This window comes from Balaenoptera musculus, chromosome 19 (assembly GCF_009873245.2).
Source record: "Balaenoptera musculus isolate JJ_BM4_2016_0621 chromosome 19, mBalMus1.pri.v3, whole genome shotgun sequence".
NCBI lineage: Eukaryota > Metazoa > Chordata > Mammalia > Artiodactyla > Balaenopteridae > Balaenoptera > Balaenoptera musculus.
This window is the reverse complement of record NC_045803.1, coordinates 33,899,053-33,921,931: the sequence shown is the minus strand read 5'-3', so window position 1 is coordinate 33,921,931 and position 22,879 is coordinate 33,899,053.

Sequence of the window (22,879 nt, the reverse complement as noted above, 5' to 3'; positions counted from 1 at the left end):
CACGCACGCAGAGCGAGTCACCGGCCTCGTGGAGAAATGTCCCCTGACCCACGGCGCGCCCAGAGCAGGCTCGAGGGTGCGCACCCCTCTGCAGAGGCCGCAGGCCCAGCGTGCAGGCGTGGCTCCGTGTCCCCTGCCCTTCTCCGCAGGAAACAATCGTGGCCCGTCCTTCTGGCCCACGGGCTCCCGGGAAGCTGCAGGGAAGGACCAGCCGCCACAGGCCACGTGCTCCACGGTGGGCGTCCAGGGCAGGAGGCGGGTCCAGGGGTTCCGCTAGTGTCCGACGCCCTGGAAATGGCAGCCTGGAGAAGCAGGTACTCAGGACCCGTACCCCACCCCCAGCGCCGTGATACCCGCCTCCCCAACTGAGGGCTCACCCCCCAGTAGTCAGGACTTACCTGACTGGTGCCAGGCCGGAGACCCGCGAGACCCCGGGGATAACCCACTGTCCAACTGCAGGGACGGGTGGCCCAACACGACTCAACGTCTGGTGCGTCGAGCGGAGACGTGGGGCTGAGCGCAGAGGGGAGGGAGGGTCTGGGGAGGCCTGAGACTCGAAGTTATTTTGCAAATCAAACTCGATAACTAACCCATGCACAAATCTCCTTTGAAATTATTTTGTTTGAAAAATAAAATAAGGTCATCTTATTTAAAATAAAGGAAGAAAGAAGAAAAGAAAGGGAGGGAGGGAGGATCTCACAAACAACCTAACTGCATACCTCAAGGAAATAGAAAAAGAAGAACAAACTAAAGTTAGGAGAAGGAGGGACTTCCCTGGTGGTCCAGTGGTAAAGAGTCCGCCTTCCAATGCAGGGGGTGCGGGTTCCATCCTGGGTCAGGGAACTAAAGATCCCACATGCTGTGGGGCAACTAAGCCTGCCGGCAACAACTACTGAGCTCTCGCGCCTCAACTAGAGAGCCTGCAAGCCGCAAACTACAGAGGCCACGCGCAACAACTAAAGAGAAAACCCGCACGCCACAACTAGAGAGAAGCCCCGCACACCACAATGAAGAGGCCGTCTGCTGCAACGAAAGGTCCCGCATGCCTCAAGGAAGATCCCCGCGTGCCGCAACTAAGACCGGAAGCAGCCAAATTAATTAAATATGAAAAAAATAAAGTTAGGAGAAGGAAGAAAATAAAAATGAGGGTGGAAATAAATGAAATAGATACTAGAAAAACAATAGAAAATATTAATGAAATTAAGATCTGTTTTTTTTTTAAAAGATAAACAAAGTTGACAAACCTCTAGGTAGACTAAGAAAAAAAGAGCGGGGCTTCCCTGGTGGCGCAGTGGTTGAGAATCTGCCTGCTAATGCAGGGGACACGGGTTCGAGCCCTGGTCTGGGAAGATCCCACATGCCACGGAGCGGCTGGGCCCGTGAGCCACAACTACTGAGCCTGCGCGTCTGGAGCCTGTGCCCCGCAACGGGAGGGGCCGCGATAGTGAAAGGCCCGCGCACCGCGATGAAGAGCGGTCCCCGCACCGCGACGAAGAGTGGCCCCCACTTGCCGCAACTAGAGAAAGCCCTCGCACGAACCGAAGACCCAGCACAGCCAAAAATAATAAATAAATAAATAAAAATAAAAGTAGCTATAAAATTAAAAAAAAAAAAAAAAAAAAAAAAAAAAAAAAGAGCGACAACTCAAACAAAACTATAAAAGAAAGAAGAGACATTACAACTTATATTATAGAAATGTAAAGGATCTTAAGAGGCTACCACGAACATTTATACACCCACAAATTGGACAACCTAGAAGAAGTAGAGAAATTCCTGGAAACATATAACCTACCAAGAATGAATAATGAAACAGAAAATCTGAACAGACCAATAATGAGTAAGGAGGTTGAATCAGTAATCAAAAATCTTCCAACACAGAAAAGTCCAGGACCTGATGGCTTCACTAATTAATTCAACCAAATATTTAAAGAAGAATTAATGTCAATCCTTCTCAAACTCTTCCAAAAATTGAAGGAGAAGGAGCACTTCCAAACTCATTTTACAAGGCCAGCATTACCCTGATACCAAAACCAGACAAAGATACTACAAGAAAAGAAAATTATAGGTCAATATCCCTGATGAACATAAATGCAAAAATCCTCAAAATACTCGGAAATCAAATTCAACAACACATTAAGAGGATCATACACCATGACCAAGTGAGATTTATCCCTGAATGCAAGGATTGTTCAATATATGCAAATCAGTTAAGTGTGGTATACCACATTAACAAAATAAAGGATAAAAATCATAGGATCATCTCACTAGGTGCAGAAAAAGCATTTGACAAAATCCAACATCCATTCATTATAAGAACTGTCAACAAAATGAGTATGGAAGGAACATACCTCAACCTAATAAAGGCCAGGGACTTCCCTGGCGGTCCAGTGGTTAAGACTCTGGGTTTCCACCGCAGGAGGCACGGGTTCGATCCCTGGTCAGGGAACTAAGATCCTGCATGCCACGTGGCACGGCAAAAATAATAATAATAATAATAATAAAGGCCACATATGACAGCTAACATCATGCTAAATGGTGAAAAACTGAAAGCCTTTCCTGTAAGGTCAGGAACAAGACAAGGGTGCCCATTCTCACCACTTTTATTCAATACAGTTATGGAAGTCCTAGCCAGAGCAATTAGGCAGGGAAAAGGAAAAAAGGCATCCAAATTGAAAGGAAGAAGTAAAACTGTCTCTATTTGCTGATGACGTGATATTATATAAAGGAAACCCTAGAGTCTGCCAAAAAACTGTTAGCACTAATATACAAATTCAGTACAGGTGCAAGATACAAAATCATATTCAAAAATCAGTTGCATTTCTACCCAGTCGTTTAAAACCTTTTGGCCACATTGGGTTTGTCAGCAGAAAGAAGAGAGAGCAGATGAATCCTTGTTAGAATATGATGAAGAAGATTCAATTCTCTAAAATTCCCAGAAGAATACCTAGAAGGGGGTAGGGGGAACTTCTAAAGTTGTCTTTAAAGCCCCTGTCTCCTGCCTAGCATTTCTAAAAGAACTGAACCTCTTCCTAGGAGAGTGAAGGGCGATTCCAGATGGGAACTGAACACCACGAGTAAATAAGCCTTGACTGTCACTTTATAGATGGTGAGAGGGTAGGTAATGAGGATTTCCTTCCATAGGCTCTCTGAGGCCAGCAGCCAAGGCAAAAAGATCCCAGTATCCTCATTTCCAGGGTTCTCTGCCACTGGTCCCCAGTCTCATAAATCCAAGAGGAACCAAATCATGTACCTGCACTCTCTCTCTCTTTTTTTTTTTTGGCCACACGGCTTGTGGGATCTTAGTTCCCCAACCAGGGATCAAACCCGGGCCCTTAGCAGTGAAAGCACAGAGTCCTAACCACTGAACCGCCAGGAAATTCCCTGCACTCTCCATCTAACTGTGACAGAACCCAACGGCCCTTCCCCACTGAACACACACACACACACACACATCTTCCAGCGTTCATCTGCTTTTCTGACCCATCAGCTACTCCACTCTGAAAAAGTAATGGCAATTATTTTGAAATTTTGGTCAGAAGTCAATGTAGACATACATTCAGGTCACCATCACTGTCACAAAGAGTTACCAGGAGAAACGTAGCAGAATAACATTTTGAAATATTTAATCTCTATTGTACGTTTTCCCAATTTCACTTCCCAGAAGACAAGCAAATAATTGGTCATGTTACCATTTCCTCAGGAGAAAAACAAAGCTAAGTTGAAATTAGACGGATGTTGCAAATCCTCTTGCTATTTTTATCTAAATTTTAAGCCTCAGGAAGACTAGGGTTCAGAGGTATGGACACGTTAGGGCTATGTAATGGGTAATTTTATGTGTCAATCTGACTGGCCTAACGGATGACAAAATAGCTGGTAACACATTATTTCTGGGTGTGTCTGTGATGCTGTTTCCGGGAGAGATTAGCATTTGGATCAGCAGACTGAGTAAAGAAGATTGCCCTCCCCAATGTGGGTGGGCATCATCCAATCCATTAAGGGCCTGAATTGAACAAAAATGTAAAGGCAGGGCAAATTTGCTTTTTGCTTCAGCTTCATCTTCTGCTACCCTCAGACATCAGCACTCTGGTCCTCCCGGTATTCGCTTTACTGCATTGGTCTGGAACCTGATCTGCAATCTCTCTGAGGTATGCCTGTATTATTAAAATCTATTTTTTCCTTAAGTAAACACAGTTTGAAGCCAAGCGAAAGGGTTAATAGGGGTTTGTGTAGATGTCCTTAAGTGGCTTGGCATTTTGTAAAGTTTTGGGGTGAATGGGCAGAGCACAGAGGATTTTTAGGGCAGTGAAGGTATTCTGTATGATACCATAATGATGGATACATGTCATTATACCTTTGTCCAAACCTGTAAAATATACAACTCTAAGAGTGAGCCCTGATGTAAACTATGGACCCTGGATGATTCTGACGAGTCAATGTAGATTCATCAATTATAACAAATGTACCACTCTGGTGGGAGACGTTGATAATGGGGGAGGCTATGTGTGTGGGGTGCAGGGGTGATATGGGAAAATGTACCTTCTACTCAATGTTGCTGTGAACCTAAAACTACTCTAAAATAGTGTTAAATAAATAAATATGACATATATTTTACGCCCGAATACAGCCATTTTTATTCCAATTTATAATTTTTTAAAATTATTTCCTGGTAAAATCGCTTAATTCTCTTCCAAAAGTAAAATGGGGACTGCTCAGACTTTGCAGCGTCCTGCATGGAGTATTCTAGGAAGCTACCACGAGATGGCAGCATCCGCCCACGGATGTTACAACCAGCCTAGACCGTCTCTGCAACAAGGAGCTACACGTGTTTGAGGAACCCTAGAGGGCCTGAGGCCTCACCATCTGTTTAGGGGGAGGCAGGGATGCTGGCTCGGAAAACATCTGGTAGGAGGCAGTCCTCTCCACGCCTCCACGGGTACACACACACTCCTGCCCTCATTCACTCAGAAGGTCCTGTCACAATTCTATACAGTTGTGGCCATTTTAAACACACACACACACACACACACACACACACATACCACTCAAGATGTCCAAGCCCAGAAAAGGTCCCTGACCCACCAAATCTCAAGGTTCAGAGGGCTCTTGCATCTGTTCCTTCCTTTCTATTTTAAACATAGACATCACTGGAGATGCAGCACATTAAATAACAATTTCAGTGTCAGGATGCACCAGCCCCCAGTGTCAACCAGGTCACCCTCGGTGTGGGTTGCACTCTGCACAGCCAGGACCCGCAGGAAACCACAAACTAAGGAACCTCTGACGTCCGATGAGCACTCCCTGGTACCGTGGAGTAACTTCATTCCCTTTTTTCACTTCAGGTAACTGATTTTCAGTGTGGTTTAGTCACATCTCTATGTTCGTGTACCACCTAGTGGTAGAAGAGAGATTCAAACCCAAATTTGTCTGATTTCAAACCCCTTTTTTCTACTATCACTTTATTGTAGTGTTTATCTACTTTATTGGAGCTTTTCCTACAATACTGGGTAGGGGGGAAAGACAACAAGAATATCCGGCTCTCTGAAAAGATTTAGTGTCACTTGGGTTTTTTTTCTTTTTACAAATAGAATCCAATAGAATTAAACAAAGAATTTTGCCAAATGCTGAATGGAAGTTAAATTGTAGTTAAATGGAATGGAATGTGGAATTCTAGTCAACAAGAATTCTCACAGATATTGCAGAAAAAGTTTTCTGTGACCACGATAGCACCTGAAATGCCTTATCACCACATAAAATTTAAGTTCTATGAAGAATGCCACACTTGTTCTCAAAATGTTCATAAAATAAACTGTGCATTCTTAGTTTGAGATTAGATGTTATGTAAGTCTGACCCAGAAGACTTTTTTCTATGCTACTGCTGGCCACAGGGCCATTATAATCAGCAAATCGATATGGGCTTAAGTCACATTAATAAAAGAATAAAGTAATTATCACACTCTCCTCTGCCTTGGTCAGACCTCTCCCAATGGTGCCAAGTTCTTGTTATGACATTTTATGATAGGTTTTGTCAACCTAAAGAATGGGTTTTGATGCCAAAAGTTATTATGACATTTTAGGATGGATTTTGTTAATAAGAGAAGAGAGAGCAGGAAGGTCAGGGGCTCCAGGCCAGACATCCCTGGGGTCCTCAGCTGTTTCTCCTGCCATGAACTGAGGAAGAAATGATTTAATAAGAGGGACACAGCACCTATACTCAAATATGCAGGGCATTTGTTTTCTGACTCTGGTGATCAGATGTAGGCCTCTGAACAGAAGGTACACAGATAGAGTTTATCTCATGATAGGGAAGAGTACTGTCACACCGAGTGCTGTCCCACAGTGGAATAGGTGGCCTGGGGAGGGCATCAATATCTGATGAACCAAGGAGACCCATAAGCAGAAAATCATTCCATATATGTGATGTACTGTGACAAACTCTAGACGCACAGTGGTGTTTCAGGTAGGCTTTGTCTCTGCCCTCACAGGGCCTTCACAGAGAAGACAGACCAGAAAAAAACAAACAAACAAAAACGTATCTAGTTTTAACTATAAAGTATGAAATGTACTATAATAAGAACGAGAGGGCAAAGGAGCCCATCCAAGGGGCCCCTGCCCCTGTCTCTGAGTACAGAGAAGGACTCCCAGAGAATGAGAATATGAGACTTAAATAGTGAATGAGAATTAACTGAATAAAGAAAATAGGAGAAAGAGAAGATTTTCCCCTGAGAACAATGCTGCTTCCCACATAAAGTTCTCTGTGACCTCCTTCACATATGTGACCTTTATAAACACCAAGAAAAATAGCCCGTTGTTATGTTATCTATTGCTGCATAACAAGCCACCTCAAAGCTTTGTGGCTTAAAACAACAACCATCTATATGCTCATGATTCTGCATCTTGGCTGAGCTCACACAGGAATGTCTCCGGGCTCTCCTGTGCTCACTCCTGTGGCTATAATCATCCGATAGCTCCACTGGGATGGACTGGCCAGATGGCCTCGGCCGGGGCACCTTGGTCCTCCTCCACAGCCTCTCACCCTCTGGAAGGCTAGACAGAGCTTCCTTACTCGGTGGTCTCAGGGCTGCATTCCAAGAGGGCAAAGGAGGACGTCTTAAGGCATCTAGGGGCCAAGGCTCTGGAACTCACATAGCATCATTTCTGCCACATTCTAGTGGTCAGAGCATGTCATAAGGCCAATTTGGATTCAAGCAATAGGGGAACAGACTCTTGCTTTTGACAGGAGGAGCTACAAAATACTGTGGCTCTGTTTTTCAATCTACCGTAAGTATGGTGAGAAAACCCAAAGTGGAAGGAATTAGGGAAGATTCCAGAGAAGAGATGGAGCTTGAGCTCGGTCTTAAAGGATGAGTAAGGTTTTGTCGAGGAGAGCAGGAGGAGCGCATAGCATTACAATGACATGGAGGTGTCAGAGAATATAGGTGACCTGTTTGAAAAAGAACACAGGGATTGGCTCAGGGGACAAAATTGTGGGGAAAGACCCATCAGGAGAAGAGCACCATCACACCTAGCACTGTCCCACATGCATTTGGCTGCTCATGATACGATTAATAAATACTGACTGTGTCCAATCAAGGACAAGATCATGAAAGCCTCTATGGTAGATATAGGAGTTTGCCAAGAGAAAATTTTTAATCAGGGGAGTTAGGCAATGAGAATTTTCCTTGCATATCCGAAATGTCGTTTCATAGACACTGCATAAACTAGCATCCAAACTATTTTGTTCCTGTGGATCTGGTCAAGACCTTTAATCATCTGTACTTTCTGTGGCCCTTGACTTGATCATCTGTGTGAATTCTGGATCTTCGTTTTGATCATATCAATTCACTCAGAGTAGAGGAGAGATGTAATACCCTCAGCAAGCTGCAGAGACCCCATCTGACATGAAAATGGACACTGAAACAAGAGGACCATGATGAGAGCAGGTATGAAGGCATATGGCTAACATCTAATCCAACCACATTATCTCCCTCCAGTTGGATTCACACAAGATTTTTTTTTATTTGCCTCGATCAGTAGAAAGGAGATACTTTATTGCTAAAAGGCTGGAGAGAGAAAGAAGTGAGATTGAAATTCTGGAACTAATCAACTTTGGCAAAGCCATAATAGTGGTAACTTGCAACTACAGTGGTAGATTGCCCAGGGTCACATAGATCAAATGATTTAAGCCACTAAGAACACAGAATAAACATTTGCTCATATCTGTGGTTGCTCTGTGAGCAGGAACTCACATGACTCACGATGAAAGTGTAGTCATAAAAGACCACATATTATTATTGTATGATTCCTTTTACATGAAAGGCCCAGAGGAGGCAAATCTATAAAAACAGGAAGTAGATTAATGGTTGCCTATTACTGTGAGGAGGAGTGAGGAGAAATGGAGGGTAGCTGCTAAAGGACACAGGGTTTCTTTGGGGGATGATAAAATGTTCAAAATTTGATTGTGTAACGGAGCAGGACCCTATGGGGCCTTCCTGGGACTGACCCTCCCCCCCACTCCCCCACTCCCCCACTCCCCACCATGTGCTCTGCCTGCCTCTTTTTTTTTTTTTAATATGTATTTATTTGGCTGCACTCCATCTTAGTTGCAGCAGGGTCTTAGTTGCAGCACGCGGGATCTTTAGTTGATCTTTAGTTGCGGCATGTGGGATCTAGTTCCCTGAACAAGGATGGAACCCAGGCCCCCTGCATTGGGACCATGGAGTCTTAGCCACTGGACCACCAGGGAAGTCCCCTGCCTGCCTCTTGTTTGTAGAAAAACTTTAGCCTCCTAGGGCTTCCCCAAGTTCCAAAGAATAAATTTAATCAGAGAAGTGAGAAAATGCAGGAACAAAGGAAAGCAGTCAAGCAAGACAAAATAATAATAGTTTAGCCATTAAACAAAGTCAAGGACCTTCCGTTCCTCTTCAAGGGCTATAGATAATCTTCTGAGCCAAATCCTTTGAGCTGTTTTGCAGATACTGAAACCCCCACCAGGTGGGAGAAGTTAACTGCGTGCTGCCCACAAGCACTTAGACCCCAGACCAGCTGGAACCAAAAGGTTGATGATGTTGACTCCCTGTTACCTCACCATTAACCAATCAGAAGAATGTCCATCAACAGATCACATACCCTGCAACCCTCTCCCACACTCTATCTTTAAAAATCTTTCCCTGAAAGCCTTTTGGGGAGTTCGGGCCTTCTGAGCATTAGGTGCCTGGACCCCTTGCTTTGTAGGCCCTTCAATAAACGCTGCACTTTCCTTCACCACAACTTGGTGTCAGTAGATGGGCTTTACTGTGTGCAGCTGAGCAGACCCAAGTTTGGTTTGGTAACAATTGTGGTGATGGTTATAAAACTCTGTGAATACATTAAAAATCATTGAATTGTACACTTTAAGTGGGTGAATATATGGTATGTGAATGATATATCAATAAAGCTGTTCCAAAAAACTAAGTTAAATTAAAGAATAAACTCTCTTTTCACGCAAATCCTGTCATTTGGAGGCTGGCTGGCAACCATCCTCTAATCTAACCTTTATGCTCAGAAAGTCTTTTCAAAATCAAGGGGGGGGAGATATGGGACTTCCCTGGTGGTAAAGTGGTTAAGACTCTGCACTTCCACCGCAGGGGGCATAGGTTCGATCCCTGGTCGGGGAACTAGGATCCCACAAGCTGCATGGTGTAGCCAAAAAAAAATCGAAAAAGCAAAAAACAAGAGGAGATATATTCTCAAGGCAAAAACGAGTATAATAAATATCTTCTGCTTCCTAATGGTGCCCTTTGTTTGTTTAGCCCAAAGGGAGCATCTATATAAATGCAGGTCAAGAATCCAAGAACATGGGGCTTCCCTGGTGGCGCAGTGGTTGAGAGTCTGCCTGCCAATGCAGGGGACACGGGTTCGAGCCCTAGTCTGGGAAGATCCCACATGCTGCGGAGCAATTGGGCCCGTGAGCCACAATTACTGAGCCTGCGCGTCCGGAGCCTGTGCTCCGCAACAAGAGAGGCCGCGATAGTGAGAGGCCCGCGCACCGCGATGAAGAGTGGCTCCCACTTGCCGCAACTAGAGAAAAGCCCTCGCACAGAGACGAAGACCCAACACAGCCATAAATAAATAAATAAATAAATAAAATTAAAAAAAAAAAAAAAAAAAAAAAAGAATCCAAGAACTTGATACCTATCAGCTGGAATTTACATCATCCAATTAATCTCAATGCTGGCAAAAACTACTGTCTTGTTTTGTTTTGTGGGGAGAAGTAAAATCTCTTGGAGGTGGGAAGAATTAAGACCTGTTGACTCAATGCATTTTGTGTTAGGTTTGCCAGACAGTGATGACACGTTCCTGGGCCTAAGGTTGACTATATTTTGCTAAAATAGGAAGGAATCCCTCAGGGACACACAGGTCTGGGGCTACTTGTGCTGCAGGGTGGATTCATCACTAAATTATCTTTCTAACAAAGGCAAATTACCTCCTATGTTGTACAAGACCCCGAAGACATTAGCTGAATGAATCTAATGTCCAGCCAAGACTTGAGCTGAGAGTCAGCAGGATGGCACCTGCCAGAGGAGCCTCTTGGGTGGTCTACACAGACAAAGGTGAGCATTGACAACCGTGATCACATGTACCCCTTGGGAGGGCTTTCACACACCATGGTCTTATGTGATACTCTTCTCAGTCATTGCCAGGAATGATTTTAACTACATTTATCTGCATATGAGGAAACTGATGTTCAGAAACATCAGAATCATATAGTTGACAGGGCTTAGCTTTTGTAGACATAGAGCTCTTCGTTCAAATGCCTTAAATACAACGTATTAGCCCAATGACTTTTGGCAAGTTTTTACACCTGAGTTTCAGTCGCCTCCTCTTTATAGTGATGATGATAATGCCTCTCTCATAGGCTTGTAAGAACTAGAGGAGAATTTATTCACACAAGCACATACACACATATGCACATATACACATACATGCACATGCACACACATACATACACACAGAATGCCTGGCACTTCTAAAGAGTTTAGCAAGTGGTTATTAAACTGTGGCCTCTGGAGTCTAACCCCTTGGGTTAAAATGCCAGGCCTGCTATTTGCCAAAGCTAACAAATGCAAGAAGCTTGGCTTCTCTGTGCCACATTTTCTTATCTATAAAATGGGGACAATAATAGCAGCTGACCCACAAGTTTGTTGTAAAATTTTAAGATGATAAAAGCATATAAAGTCCATAATAAATAGTCAATAAATGATGGACACAAAGAGGATAATGATTAAAAGTAATGATTACCTTAACTCTGAAACAATTTGTTCAGGGTCACATAACAGGTAAGGTGAAAGTGGGCTCCAATTCTAGGTCTTCTGACTTTAAATACTGATATTTTTCCATTACTAGAGAAGACCACAAAGTCAAGAGAAAGGGTGTGAAATATTTTCAGATCCCAAAGGGTCTTCGGTGGCAGAAAGGACGTCAGCAACATATAAGAAACAATAAACTCTTCTTAAAAAACAGAGTAGAGGGGAACACTTCCTAACTCATTGGATAAGACCAGTATTGTTGCAGTGATTCCAAAACTAGATAAAGACATGACAGAAAAAGAAAACTACAGACCAATCTCTTTTATGAATATGGACACAAAATCCTCAACAAAATACTAGCGAAGTGAATCCAACAGCATATAAAAATAACTGTATACACTATAACCAAGTGAGATTTATCCCAGGAATATAAGATCAGTTAAGGATACAAAAACCAATCAAAATTATATACCATATATAGAATAAAAACAAAAACCACATGACCATCTCAATAGATACATAAAAATCATTTGAAAATTCCAACACCCTTTCATGATAAAAACATTCAACAAACCAGGAATAGAAGGGAACTTACTTCTTCAACCTGATAAAGGACATCTGTGAAAAACCCATAGCCAATATCATACTTAACATTGAAAGACTGAATGTTTTTCCCCTAAGATCAAGAACAAGACAAGAATGTCCACTTATATTCAACATTGTACTGGAGGTACAACATTGTACCAGGGCAATTAGGCAAGGAAAAGAAATAAAGACATCCAGATCAGAAACGAAGAAGTAAAATTATCTCTGTTTGCAGATAACATGATCTTATATATAGAAAACCCCAAAGAATCTACTTAAAAACTATGAGCTAATAAACAAGTTCAGCAAGTTGAAGGAAACAAGATCAAGATATAAAAAGTAGTTGTATTTCCATACACTAGCAGTAAACAATCCAAAAATAAAATTAAGAAAAAAATTCTACTTGTAATAGCATCCAAAAGAATAAAATACTTAGAAATAAATTTAACCAAATAAGTGTGACACCTATACACTGAAAACTACAAGACATTGTTGAAATTTAAGATCTAAATAAACAGAAAGAAATCGCATGTTCCTGGATTAGGAGACTCAATATTGTTCAGAGAGCAATATTCCCCAAACTGATCTACCTGTTCAACACAAGCCCTGCCAAAATTTCAGCTGGCTTCTTTGCAGCAATTGACAAGCTGATCCTAAAATTCATATGGAAATTTAAGGCACCTAGAATCCCCAAAACAATCTTGAAAAAGAACAAAGTTGGACTTTTTAAGGACTCACACTTAATTTCAAAACTTACTTCTAAACCACAGTAATAGAGACAGTAATGAAACAGGAGGGAAGGGGGCAGGGCACAACCTTTAAAAGACTGACATAGCCCAAGAACACGACATAAACCGATTAGACCAAACAGGTCCAAAATTGTGGACGAGTCAACTTCCACTTGACCTTGAGTCTCAGGATAGCTCATTGTAACACACCAGCAAGCTAAATGACACATCCACAGGTGCCATGACAATTCCAAGACCTACCATAAAGGTCAAAAAGTGGCCCAATTTCTGGAAATTCCCACCCCTTCCCCAAAATAGCTGGAATACTCCTCCCACTCATTAGCCTATGAAATTACCCACCCCTATAAAAACTGACAACCCCATACCCTGGGGCTGCACTGGCCTTCTGTGATGGCCCACACTCTGTCTGTGGAGCGTGTTTCTCTCTAAATAAATCCACTTCTTACCTATCACTTTGTCTCTCACTGAATTCTTTCTGTGATGAGACATCAAGAACCTGAGCTTCATTAAGTCCTGAGACCAGGTGTGTGATGTCAGTGAAAAGACTTTGGGTTCAGGGACTTCCCTGGTGGCTCAGTGGTTAAGAATCTGCCTGCCAGCCACTATGGAGAACAGTATGGAGGTTCCTTAAATAACTAAAAATAGAATTACCATATGATCCAGCAATCCCACTACTGGGCATATACCCAGAGAAAACCATAATTCAAAAAGACACATGCAAAAAAAAAAAAAAAAAAAACAGACACACGCACCCCAACGTTCATTGCAGCACTATTTACAATAGCCAGGTCATGGAAGCAACCTAAATGCCAATTGACAGACGAATGGATAAAGAAGATGTGGTACATATATACAATGGAATATTACTCAGCCATAAAAAGGAACGAAACTGGGTCATTTATAGAGACGTGGATGAATCTAGAGACTGTCATACAGAGTGAAGTAAGTCAGAAAGAAAAAAACAAATATCACATATTAACGCATATATGTGGAACCTAGAAAAATGGTACAGATGAACCGGTTTGCAGGGCAGAAATTGAGACACAGATGTAGAGAACAAACGTATGGACACCAAGGGGGGGAAAGTGGCGGCAGCGGGGTGGGGGGCATGGTGGTGGTGTGATGAATTGGGAGATTGGGATTGACATGTATACACTGATGTGTATAAAATGGATGACTAATAAGAACCTGCTGTATAAAAAAAAAATTAAATTAAAAAAAAAAAGAATCTGCCTGCCAATGCAGGGGGCATGGGTTCGAGCCCTGGTCCAGGAAGATCCCACATGTCGTGGAGCAACTAAGCCTGTGTGTCACAACTACTGAGCCTGCGCTCTAGAGCCCATGAACCACAACTACTGAGCCCATGTGCTGCAACTACTGAAGCCTGTGCTCTGCAACAAGAGAAGCCACTGCAACAAGAAGCCCGTGCACTGCAATGAAGAGTAGCCCCAGCTCACTGCAACTAGAGAAAGCCTGCACGTAGCAACGAAGACCCAAAGCAGCCAAAAATAAATAAAATTTAAAAAGAAAAGACTGTGGGTTCAAGTTCCAATCTGAGTTGCATGGTTTCAGTGAGGTACTGACATAAAGACAGACATATAGATCAATGGAATAGAATTAAGAGTCCAGAAATAAATCCATACATCTATGGTCAATTGTTCTTTCAACAAGGATGCCAAGACCATTCAGTGGGGAAAGAATAGTCTTTTCAGCAAATGATGCTGGAACATCTGGATAGCCACATGCTGAAGAATGAAGTTGGACCCTTACCACATACCATATACAAAAATTAACTCAAAATGGATCAAAGGCCTAAATGTAAGAGCCAAGATCATAAAACTCTTAAAAGAAAACATAAGGCCAGCATGGGAGGTCTTCCTTATGGCTAGAATGGGAGCTCTCAGGCTTTGACCAGGTTTACAATGGAGCTATGTTACAAGACCAATGCAGTCTATTTTGTGCAGGATAGTTGTGCAAAAACTGTGTTGGTCATGTGACTGAGTCACAGAGCTATTGCAGCTGGTTGTGTATGGCAGGAATCATTTTCAACTCACTTTTGATAGAGGGTTTTCTGCCATGATCACAAGGCACTCATATACCTTGTTCCCTCCCTTTTTCCCTATCATTATCTATTTTCAGGAAAGTATATAAAGGTGGTCATTTATATCTTAACCTTCACCTAGGTCATTCATTCATCCATTCATTTATTTATTTTCCTAGTGCTTTCAATAGCCCAAGGTCAAATAATTTGCATATTAAGCTTCAATTTCCTTATCCTTGTTAGGAGATAAGTCTCCCCAGATTTCTCACTTTCTGCAAGGTCTGGGCCTTCTAAGCAAGATATGTTTGAATGGCAAACAGCTTTGGAAGCTAGAGACATGTATCTCATGAGATATTTGGAGATTATCTCTCTGGAGATATCACAAGGTAATAAAGATAAGACTTTTCCTTCCTCTCCCCCAGTGGAAACTTGCTTACATTCCATAAGTAATCTCTCTCTCCACAGGGGAAGATGGACAGATCACCAGTTTCCTAATTTCAGGGTTCCTCTCCTATGGGGCACCCCTCTGCATGAGCAGGTAACCTCCAGCCTTCATCACCTTTCCCCATGGAGCATGGGGCAAGGAGAAACACTGCCCTGGTAGCTGTTTTGGCTGTGAGTACTAAATCATCTGTGTCTCTGACCCAGGGGTCTCATGTCTGCTGTAAGTATATAAAAACTGTAACAGGCTAACTCATAAGCTTACAAGTAAGGTAAAATCCCAGACTTTTCTCAATTTCTGACTTAAAATTTTGTAAAATGGATAATACCAGAACCAACACTTTAGAGTTTTCATCAAGACCATATGAAATAATGCATGTAAACACTTAGCTATTATTAGTCAGTCACTGTGCCTTACTATATTTATTAATTATTCTACTGGAGACACAAAATTAAGTACTAGGGACACAGTAGGAAGCAATAAAGGGATTTGCTTCTTAGATTTCTGTCTGAAAACCTGAGTTCGAGTCCTGGTTATGCATTAACCAGTTTTGTGACCTAGGACAGTCACGAGAGCCTTTGTATTCTCATTTGTAAAATTAGAATATTGGAAGAGGTCAACATGTAAAAGATTTATTCCAAGGAACATTAGACTCATGAGATTATTCTTCGGGGAATAAAAGTGTTCCATGGACACAAAAGTCAGGGAAACTTTGCATCTTATATATCTCCTCTAGAAATCTATAATGCATATAGTAAAAACTCTGAGAAGCCCCCAGAAAGGAAACCTGTTTGATTTGAATGAAGCCACAGTTTCCAAAAGTCATTTGACCACAGGACCCTTTTTCCTCATGACAGCAAATTAGCATCCCATGGATCATATCGTAGGAAATACTGAACTAGGTGATCTAAGTTTCTCCAATGTTAACAATCTTCTGTCTCTCTGCCATCATTACCTACATCTAATGTTTCTTTCTGTAATTTCAGACTCAGGTGTGAGTGGGGATGGTCTTCTTGTTGACAGGGGCCACATCTGTCGCTTCTAAGTCACAGGGCATAAGCAACTGACAGCTCAGTATTTACACAGAGCCACACCAGTAAAATATACACCCATCAGCAAGTGCACAAAAACAATGATATTAGAAGTTTGTAAACGAGCTTCCCAACATACTTATTGCCACCAACACCCTGTTTTCCACTGTTCCTGGGAAGCCTTTTCTTTAATAATCAGATGGAGGGCTTCCCTGGTGGCGCAGTGGTTGAGAATCTGCCTGCCAATGCAGGGGACACAGGTTCGAGCCCTGGTCTGGGAAGATCCCACATGCCGCGGAGCAACTAGGCCCGTGAGCCACAGCTACTGAGCCTACGCGTCTGGAGCCTGTGCTCCGCAACAAGAGAGGCCACGATAATGAGAGGCCCGCGCACCGCGATGAAGAGTGGCCCCCGCTTGCCACAACTAGAGAAAGCCCTCGCACAGAAACGAAGACCCAACACAGCCATAAATAAATAAATAAACCCAAAAGTTAAAAAAAAAAAAAATCAGATGGAAAGAAAAGCTTGGAACCAGAAGGCTTTTTTTTTTTTTCTGCCTTCTAAATAGCTAAACCCAGTAAGAGTAATGGTCTAGAACCTGGAAGATTTGGATTCTAATCCTGCCAACCTATGAACTCACTTTTGATTTGAAGCAAGTCATCTTCCATATCGAATCCTGCATTTTCCATCTGGAAAGTGAGGGAGTTAAGTGAGGTGGTCCCTGTGTTCTCACCCAGTTTGAGAATGTTGTCTCATTCTGAGTAAATGGCATCTAAAGGCAGTTTTGATCCAGCAACTCCTGGTTTGGCCGTATAGCCTTCGGTAGTGTCCATCTGGCGCAATGGAGTGTGTAGCAACCTCTCTACCCTCCAACAAGCAATAGCTGGAGATGGGAACATCTCAAGCCCATCTGGGTCTTTTCAAGGAGGCAACACCACACCCCTCATGGTCAGTGCCCACACTGAGGTTACCCTCACTCTTTGGGACATGCTCTCTCCAGCTTTGGGGACAATCTGTGTCCACTGAATCAATGGCTTGGACTATTGCGATCCTCATATTTTTTCTTTTTTAATAATTAAAAAATCAACAAGAACCCTCATTTAAGTTATGCTAAGGGGTTTACTTCAACCCACAAAATCTATGAGAGCTATACCTGGGCCTGGAAGTGGAGCCAGACACAATAGCTTAGATTAAGGCAGGAGAATAGCTTCAAGTGTGAAGTTAGAGTTTGTTCTGTGTGTGTGTGTGTGTGTGTGTGTGTGTGTGTGTGTGTGTGTGCGCCTGTCATGATTCAAGCATAACTTAGCTGGGAGAACTAAGTGCTGTGAATGTGCACACTGTCTTCTATTTTTCCAAACTGTGCTTAGGAGAAGCTCAAATCCTGTTAACTATTGAGCACAGGGAACATCTCCCCAGTGCAGCCGCTAGCCTTGGCTTTGAGGTTGCTGACTGCACCCCTCTCCCTGCCCTTCCTGTTGTCAGCTGAGTGAGGTCTGGGGCTTCTCTGAATCTCCTCACCTGGTCAGAACCACACAGTTGCAGGAAGAGGAACACTGAAGACTTCGTTGGCTCTGACTTTACCAATCTGTGACCTTGAGCCAGGCATGTGACTCTATGGGTCTCAGATACTTTCTTCTTCTATACAAAAGGTCTGATAACCCTGCCATGAAAACATCAGGCTGCTGGTGGGACATCTCTTGACCCTTCCCAATTTGTGCTGTAATATCTGAGACCACCTTGACTTTGTCTGACTATCTGCACCTCGTTCTCTGATGTCTTCCAGTCTTGACAAGTGCTGTTCTTTCATCCTGGTAACATCCTTCCTTTTCTGCTTAATAAACTTGTATTCATTCTTCTAGGATCAAGTCAAGTGTTTCCTCCTCCAGGTGTTTTTTTTACATACATTTTAAAAATTTAAGTATAGTTGATTTACAATATTAATATTAGATTCAGGTGTACAACACTGTGATACAATATTTTTATACTCCATTTAAATTACAAAACAATGGATATATTTCCCTGTGCTGTACAACATATCCTTATTGCTTATTTATTTTATACATAATAGTTTATACCTCTTAATCCCCACCGCTATCTTTCCCCTCTCCCTTCACTCTTCCCATTTGTAACCATTAGTTTGTTCTCTGTATCTGTGAGTCTGTTTCTATTTTGTTATATACATTCGTTTTATTGTCTTAGATTCCACATATAAGTGATAATATAGAGTATTTGTCATTCTCTGACTTATTTCACTAACCATAATACCCTCATAGTTCCATCCACATTGTTGCAAATGGCAGAATTTCATTCTTTTTATGACTGAATAATATTCTAGTATATAAATACCGCATCTTGTTTATCCATTCATCGGTTGATGGACACTTAGGTTGCTTCCATATTTTGGCTATTGTAAATAATGTTTCTATGAACATTGAGGTGCATGTATCTTTTCGAATTTGTTTTCGTTTCTTCGTTTTCTTTCAATTCCAGCAGCGGAATTGCTGGATCATATGGTAGCTCTATTTTTAGTTTTTTAAGGAACCTCCATACTGTTTTCCATAATGGCTACACCATTTTACAATCCTACCAACAGTGTACTAGGGTTCCCTTTTCTCCACATCCTCACCATTTGTTATTTGTAGACTTTTTGATGATAGCCATTCTGACAGGTATGAAATGATATCTCATTGTGGTTTTGGTTTCCATTTATCTAATGATTAGTGATGTTGAGCATTTTCTCATGTGCTTATTGGCCATCTGCATATCTTCTCTGGAAAACCCAGGCGGTTTTTCTTGACATCCCAGGTTGGGTGTCTCTGTTCTGCACTCCTCTGGCAGTGGCATCTGCATTTACATTTATACTTAGAGAACCCCAGTTCACAGTTCTGCCCTTCAAGATGCTCACAGTCTTATGGCAGATGCTGCCTTATCTTTTATAATTGCCCTTTTTTGCAATGTCCTCCTAGGGTGGTGATATGTTTTAGAAGGATCCTGCTAGCTGCTGTAAGGGGAATTTCTTGAGGGGCAAGATGGAGTCCAACAGTCCAGTGAGAGGAGGGGTTTCTGGTGTGACCCAAGAGAGGACTATGATGACGTGACCACGTGGATGAGAGGCAGGTGGCTTCTACTTCCTGTGGTAACGAGAGCTGGGCCTGAATCTCAGCTCAGCCCCTCCCTGGCTATTCTGGAGGTAACTGGGGAGTATGGGAGGTGATGGAGAGCTGGATCAAGAATGACTCTTGGATTTCTGGAAATGGGTAGGTAAGTCAGACATGACTCAACACTGAGCATGTCAGGTCATGATGGGAGGGCATATTTGGGATCTGTGGGTGGAATAAGTTCAGGCCTTCACATCTCAGCCCTGGCTCGCGCTGAATCCTGGTCCTCACCCCCATGGTCAGGGCAGGGTGGATCCAGCATAGGCAGCCAGAGGGACAGAACTGATTAGAAAAAACAACAGGCCAACTATCTGAAAGGCTAGACCCTATCAAAGGTGCTCTGTGTGGCCCTGGGTAAGTCACCTTACTGGCTGGGGCCTGAGCTCACACATATGTGAATGAGGGAGGCGACTGGGCCCAGCCCTGGCCTCCCAGACACCGAGCCGTGAAGTCCAGACGACAATGAGGTTGAAACACCTCCTCTTCCTTCAAGATCCACTCACGTGTCACCTCCTCCTTGTCACCTCTCCCGGTTCCCCAGCCAGAAGCAACCCCTCTCCGCTCTGGGCTCCTAGAACCTCCACACTATGGGCACGCACTTCCTTACACCCACCTCACAGCTCCCGCATGAAATGGCACACACAGGCCACGCACTGCCATGTCTGCTCCTCCTCCCTGCACGTGGTCAGCATAAGCCCAGGGCTGGTCCAGAACCCAGAGCTAGTCATGCTCCTAGCGGAGAGGGGAATTAGGGTCCTTCAGGTGAAGCGTCTGAGCGTGAAGCACACCACAGGGAACACAGGGACATCAAGACACACCCAGGGGTTGCACACAGGGAGCCACAGATGGACAACATTAACACAGGATTTTTAAAAATCATTTATTAAAATCCTTAGTTATCAGGTGGAGGTGGGTGGCTTTTCCAGAGTAATTTTACACACACAGATAAGTGTTTGGAGACATTCTGTGAGCCAGTGGGAGAGGTTTCCAGAGGGTCCACCAGCCAAAGACCAGTACATTCTGTGGCGGCTCTGAAGATGCTCTCTGACCATGAGGAGGGGCAGAGATACCAGAAACTAATCCCCCCCGACTCCGTCTCCTGCTAGCAGGAGTGCCTGCACTCAGGCCTCCCCCAAGCTCTTTTTCCAAGGCTGTGCATTTCCCTAGGGCAGGCTGGGCATGGAGGACTAGGGTTGAGGGGATATAAGAGGCCCCAGTCAGTCCAAAGAAAGGGCTGCTTCTTCAGATGAGGTGGCCCTCAGCCAGCACCATCCCCTCCCCACCCAAGGCCACTAAGGCAGCCCAGCATCCCCTACCCTGGGCTCAGGTGGTCTCTTCTGTCCTCTTCAGGAAGCATGCAAACAGGGCACACCTAGACACCTGCACAGTCACACCCCACTCACTGACTTCCACATGTGCACACAAATGCAAGACACGACAAGGTCACACTCAGTCACCCCAAGTGCACATGAACATTCTCCATAGACTCCAAAGATAGGCATACAGCTACTCATACACACATGTGCACACACACACACACACACACACTATGTACACGCGGGCCCCTCATAAGTACTCTCTCCTTATATAATTTACATAAATATCTACATAGTAGCTGCTGGGGCCTGCTGCTCAGATCCCCTGCCCCCTTTCCACTGAACCCATTCACTTGCCAGGCAAGGTCACGCAGCAGGACAGACAGTCAATGCACAGGTACAAAAGCCAGGCCCCCTCGTCCTGGTTCAGGACCACTCTTCAGGGCCGTTATCGCTTCAGAGCCTTTGTTCTTGCTGCAACACAGCTCCTCCCTCTATCCAGTCCTGCTTCAGTCATTCCCCCAGGTGGTGATGGCCAGAGTGCTCCCCTGAAAAGTATAAGTCTGTGCTGAGCTCTCTTTCCTTAAGGGTCTTCAGTCCCCTGGCCTGGAAGAGACTACATCTTTTCTACCTGCTACCTGAGGTTGACCCGCAGCACCAAATCCCGCAGCACCAAATCCAGGCCTGGGCCTGGAGCAAAAGCCCCAAGATGATTCCTGGACAGGCCACCAAAGAGCTGACTCCAGGCTGGGAACAGATCAGGGGATCCTCCTAGTTATCTGCATTTGGTACTGAAATTGGTAAAAGGAATTTAGCCTCTATGTGTGCTTTTGTTCCTAGTCTCAAACCATAGTTGGCTATGTGACCTTAGGGAATACTTCCCTCCTTTGGCCTCAGATTCTCCATATATATAATGGGAAGTCTGGAGTTTGGGACACAGGCTTCCTGTGACATCTATAAAGGGCTGCAAGGCATGGTTTAGATCTACGCTGCTCCAATGTGGTCCACTGGTCAGCAGCACTGGCCTCATCTGGCAACTTATTAGAAAAGCAGAATTGCAAGCCCGACTCAAGATCTGCTGAATCATAATCTGCATTTTCACAAGACCCCTGGGTGGTTCCGATGCACATTACAGTGTGAGAAGCACTGTCCTGAATAAGCTCTGAAAGCCCTTTCTGTTTCTAGAGTTCTATGATAAACTACTTCACCAGGATTGGGATGCAGGGTGTGGGTCTTTGAGTTGAGAAGGGTTATGGATTTGCCAGCGAAGTTTTGTCTTTATTGATCCCTGGTGACCAGACAGCTCAATTCCAGTCAGCTTTCATGACTCCAGCAGAATTCCCAGCTGTGGTAAGAGTAATTTTAAAAATAATAATACAAACGATGATGAGGGTTGAGTACGGTGAAGTACGGACTTCTCTGTGACTCAGGACCTCCTCACTATTAGACATTCCTCCCCCCTTTCACCCGGGAGAATCCAATGAACATCTGGATCTACCTGGAGCCCTGGGGGCTGACTTTTCCGAGCTCATCCCAGAAACACTTCCTCTGGGTCTGACTGAGGGTGACCAGGAAATGGGAAAAAGGCCTGGAGAAGCTCCAGACACCGTGGAACAGAGCATGATATCTAGTCATTTCCAACTGCTGGAACCCAGAGCCTGTGAATGTCTGAACCCAAACATTGCCCAGATTGCCTAGTCCAGGGGCTTGCATGTAGTTTGTTAAAACTGTTTTCTTAAAAAAAAAACAACTGATGGACCTTACACATATACATATGAGTGCTTACTTGGAAGTTCATGTGTAAAATATAGAGAAGTATAGACATCATGTTTGACTTTAGGGCAGGGGTGGCTGCCAGAGGCTCTCTGACTGCAGTGGCAAGTGGATGGTTTAAAGGATCAGCAGCTACTAATTGGCAGATTAGGACCGAAACCTGAAATGCAGGATTCGAGAATGCAAGTCATCAACAGTAGGATTAGGGGTAGGCGGTGGGAGGGTGAAAAAACCCCGGGAAATGGCCAGAAGGGGTGATCAGTCAGAAGGGGGAAGCTGACCAGCCACTGCCTTCCCCTGGAGGGAGAGTCAGAAGATGGAGAGCCACCCTGAGCCCTGACTGTGATGAGAAGAAAGACAGGAAACGGTGGGCGCAGAAGGGACAGTGAAGAGGGGCACAGGCCGTGCTTTCTCCCTCCTCCATCTCCCACATGTGAAATATCGTACATCCTGCAAAGTTCAGATCAAAGGCCATCTCCTCCACGAACGCCTCCCCGAT